The sequence below is a fragment of the Heterodontus francisci genome, unplaced genomic scaffold, assembly GCF_036365525.1.
Source record: "Heterodontus francisci isolate sHetFra1 unplaced genomic scaffold, sHetFra1.hap1 HAP1_SCAFFOLD_1316, whole genome shotgun sequence".
NCBI classification, from domain to species: domain Eukaryota; kingdom Metazoa; phylum Chordata; class Chondrichthyes; order Heterodontiformes; family Heterodontidae; genus Heterodontus; species Heterodontus francisci.
The window spans coordinates 50,001-55,000 of record NW_027140188.1 but is presented as its reverse complement, the minus strand read 5'-3'; positions in this window follow the sequence as shown (position 1 = coordinate 55,000).

Sequence of the window (5,000 nt, the reverse complement as noted above, 5' to 3'; positions counted from 1 at the left end):
CAACTTGACCGCCCCCGTGGGGAAAGGTCAACTCGGGGCCCGGGAAAGTCGCCGAGTCCGACCCCATACACTTCCATGAGTTGGGGGTTTTGGCCTTCCCGGCCCAAGGCTCGCCTTATTTCGGCCTGCACTTTCGGAAAAGGGTGCATTCCTTTTGGTTAATGATTTCACCAGCCCGGGTCTTAGCCTCTGCCCCGACGGCTAAGTCTTTTGGTTAATGATTTCCTGCGGCTGGGACTACCCTTTCCCCCCGCCCTGCAGGCACCCGGGTCGGGAGGCCGTCGGGGGCACTTTCCGGGGCAAATCCGGACCCTTACGCAAGGGAGAGTGCGCCCCCCGCCTCGGCCGGGGGTCAGGCTGCCGCCTATTAAGCCCGACAGAAAACCCGAAAAATGGACGAAAATGGGAAAAAATCCCCATCCGAAAAAGGCTTAAAAGTCGGTTGGGCGGCAGCTAGGGTCGGTCTCTGCAGACCTGGAGGCTCGGGTGGACTCTTGGAATAAACGTCCAAGTCCCGACTTGCCACCTCCTACTACTGTGCAGATACCCCGCCAACCCCCAGCCACCCGAATGACAAGCGTCCGATCAGCGGGACGAATTTGACAACTCTGGCCGGACCTCTGGAACTCCATCCCGGGTAACCGGGGCAAATTTTTCCGCTTGATCGCCCTTCCACTGGTTAACCATTTGCCCTTTCGGACTTAGTCTCTGGACATTATTCGACGGATTTTCTGGTTAACCATTTGCCCTTTCGGACTTAGTCTCTGGGCATTATTTTCGACTTTTTGGTTAATGATTTCACACTTTTTACTTACTTTTGCGCTTTTTGGTTAATGATTACTCTGCTTACTGGTTAATTATTTGCCCTTTCGGACTTAGTCTCTGGACATTATTTTCGAGTTTTTGGTTAATGATTTCACACTTTTAACATATTTTTGCGCTTTTTGGTTAATGATTACTCTGCTTACTGGTTAACCATTTGCCCTTTCGGACTTAGTCTCTGCACATTATTTTCGACTTTTTGGTTAATGATTTCACACTTTTAACATATTTTTGCGCTTTTTGGTTAATGATTTCATACTTTTTACTTACTTTTGCGCCTTTTGGTTAATGATTACTCTGCTTACTGGTTAACCATTTGCCCTTTCGGACTTAGTCTCTGGACATTATTTTCGAGTTTTTGGTTAATGATTTCACACTTTTTACTTACTTTTGCGATTTTTGGTTAATGATTACTCTGCTTACTGGTTAACCATTTGCCCTTTCGGACTTAGTCTCTGGACATTGTTTTCGACATTTTGGTTAATGATTTCACACTTTTAACTTAATTTTGCGATTTTTGGTTAATGATTACTCTGCTTACTGGTTAACCATTTGCCCTTTCGGACTTAGTCTCTGGACATTGTTTTCGACATTTTGGTTAATGATTTCACACTTTTAACTTAATTTTGTGCTTTTTGGTTAATGATTTCATACTTTTTACTTACTTTTGCGATTTTTGGTTAATGATTACTCTGCTTACTGGTTAACCATTTGCCCTTTCGGACTTAGTCTCTGGACATTATTTTTGGGTTTTTGGTTAATGATTTCACACTTTTTACTTACTTTTGCCCTTTTTGGTTACTGATTACTCTGCTTACTGGTTAACCATTTGCCCTTTCGGACTTAGTCTCTGGACATTATTTTCGAGTTTTTGGTTAATGATTTCACACTTTTAACATATTTTTGCGCTTTTTGGTTACTGATTTCATACTTTTTACTTACTTTTGCGCCTTTTGGTTAATGATTACTCTGCTTACTGGTTAACCATTTGCCCTTTCGGACTTAGTCTCTGGACATTATTTTCGAGTTTTTGGTTAATGATTTCACACTTTTTACTTACTTTTGCGATTTTTGGTTAATGATTACTCTGCTTACTGGTTAACCATTTGCCCTTTCGGACTTAGTCTCTGGAGATTATTTTCGAGTTTTTGGTTAATGATTTCACACTTTTTACTTACTTTTGCGATTTTTGGTTAATGATTACTCTGCTTACTGGTTAACCATTTGCCCTTTCGGACTTAGTCTCTGGAGATTATTTTCGAGTTTTTGGTTAATGATTTCACACTTTTTACTTACTTTTGCGATTTTTGGTTAATGATTACTCTGCTTACTGGTTAACCATTTGCCCTTTTGGACTTAGTCTCTGGACATTATTTTCGGGTTTTTGGTTAATGATTTCACACTTTTTACTTACTTTTGCGATTTTTGGTTAATGATGACTCTGCTTACTGGTTAACCATTTGCCCTTTCGCACTTAGTCTCTGGAGATTATTTTCGACTTTTTGGTTAATGATTTCACACTTTTAACTTAATTTTGTGCTTTTTGGTTAATGATTTCATACTTTTTACTTACTTTTGCCCTTTTTGGTTAATGATTACTCTGCTTACTGGTTAACCATTTGCCCTTTCGGACTTGGTCTCTGGACATTATTTTCGAGTTTTTGGTTAATGATTTCACACTTTTTACTTACTTTTGCGATTTTTGGTTAATGATTACTCTGCTTACTGGTTAATTATTTGCCCTTTCGGACTTAGTCTCTGCACATTATTTTCGAGTTTTTGGTTAATGATTTCACACTTTTAACATATTTTTGCGCTTTTTGGTTACTGATTTCATACTTTTTACTTACTTTTGCGCCTTTTGGTTAATGATTACTCTGCTTACTGGTTAACCATTTGCCCTTTCGGACTTAGTCTCTGCACATTATTTTCGACTTTTTGGTTAATGATTTCACACTTTTAACATATTTTTGCGCTTTTTGGTTAATGATTTCATACTTTTTACTTACTTTTGCGCCTTTTGGTTAATGATTACTCTGCTTACTGGTTAACCATTTGCCCTTTCGGACTTAGTCTCTGGACATTGTTTTCGACATTTTGGTTAATGATTTCACACTTTTAACTTAATTTTGTGCTTTTTGGTTAATGATTTCATACTTTTTACTTACTTTTGCCCTTTTTGGTTAATGATTACTCTGCTTACTGGTTAACCATTTGCCCTTTCGGACTTAGTCTCTGGAGATTATTTTCGAGTTTTTGGTTAATGATTTCACACTTTTTACTTACTTTTGCGATTTTTGGTTAATGATTTCACACTTTTTACTTACTTTTGCGATTTTTGGTTAATGATGACTCTGCTTACTGGTTAACCATTTGCCCTTTCGGACTTAGTCTCTGCACATTATTTTCGAGTTTTTGGTTAATGATTTCACACTTTTTACTTACTTTTGCGATTTTTGGTTAATGATTTCATACTTTTTACTTACTTTTGCGATTTTTGGTTAATGATGACTCTGCTTACTGGTTAATTATTTGTACTTTCGGACTTGGTCTCTGGACATTATTTTCGACTTTTTGGTTAATGATTTCACACTTTTAACATAATTTTGCGCTTTTTGGTTAATGATTACTCTGCTTGCTTGTTACTGATTTCCCCTTTCGGACTTGATCTCTGGCCGTTCTTTTCGACCTTTTTGGATCAGGTTTCCACACTCTGAAATTATTTTGGGCTCACTGATTAGGCGAGATCAAGGGGGCATGCCTGGGCACTTTGGGCTCAGTTTGGGAAGGCGGCGTCCGTGTGCTCCTCCGCCCTTCCCGCACTTGCGGCTAGGTTTGCCAAACTGCGCTGACCCGCAGCCCTGCCTTTTTGCCCACGGCACGGAACGACTCAAGTCTGGCTCCGTTCCAGGCCGTTGCCTCCGGCTGCCCGCCGTCCGGCCGGCCTGGGACGTACCCCGGCTGACGGCGCCGGAGCCCCTCTAGCAGCCACCGGTGCCGCGGGCCAATGGGTCCGGGCGTTCCGGAGCTATCGGTGGGGAAGTGCTCTCCCCTTTTCCTGACGCCGTTCGCCCGAGCAGAGGTGCAGCCTGACGGGACTGCTGTCGCCTTCCGCGGCGCACCGGCCCCTTTCACCTGCCGTCGACCGCGCGGAGCTCGGACCTTCCTCCCCGAAGTTATGGCCCCGGCGCCGGAGGGTTCCCGGGGCCGGGCATTCAGCGGGGTGAGTCTTCACCTTCCCGGTCAGCCTGCGGGGTCGGTGCGCCGGCACTCGACGCGGGAGGGTCCCCTCTTTCCGTAGAGCCCCGCCCGGTGCCGATCGGCCGGCGGATTGCGGAGCGAACCGCGCCTGACCGACGGGCCTCGGAAACCCGTTGCAGTCGACGGGGGGGAACCGGACAGCGGGACGAGGTGCCGATTCCACCCGCAGATTCGATCCCGAAATCCCGCGGGATTCGGCGGTCCGACCCGACAGATTCAAACGTCGCCCGGGCGGCCCCCAGCGGTCGGGCCGGCCTGGTTCCGCCACCGCCCGATGCCCCTCGCCCCCGGCTACCGCCGACCGCGCCGACCGAGGGAATGCGGCCGGACGTCCGGCGGCAATCGGCCGGAAAGCGGTATGGCCATTTCCTACTGTCCCTCGGACGGGCAGAGGGGCGGCGCCGGGGCACTCGCGGACCAGGCCGCGCCCCTCCGAGCCCTACCGCCTGCCGTCGACCGCGCGGGGATCGGACCTCCCTCCCCGAAGTTATGGCCCCGGAGCCGGAGGGTAGCCGGGGCCGGGCATTCAGCGGGGTGAGTCTTCACCTTCCCGGTCAGCCTGCGGGGTCGGTGCGCCGGCACTCGACGCGGGAGGGTCCCCTCTTTCCGTAGAGCCCCGCCCGGTGCCGATCGGCCGGCGGATTGCGGAGCGAACCGCGCCTGACCGACGGGCCTCGGAAACCCGTTGCAGTCGACGGGGGGGGGGGAACCGGACAGCGGGACGAGGTGCCGATTCCACCCGCAGATTCGATCCCGAAATCCCGCGGGATTCGGCGGTCCGACCCGACAGATTCAAACGTCGCCCGGGCGGCCCCCAGCGGTCGGGCCGGCCTGGTTCCGCCACCGCCCGATGCCCCTCGCCCCCGGCTACCGCCGGCCGCGCAGACCGAGCGAATGCGGCCGGACGTCCGGCGGCA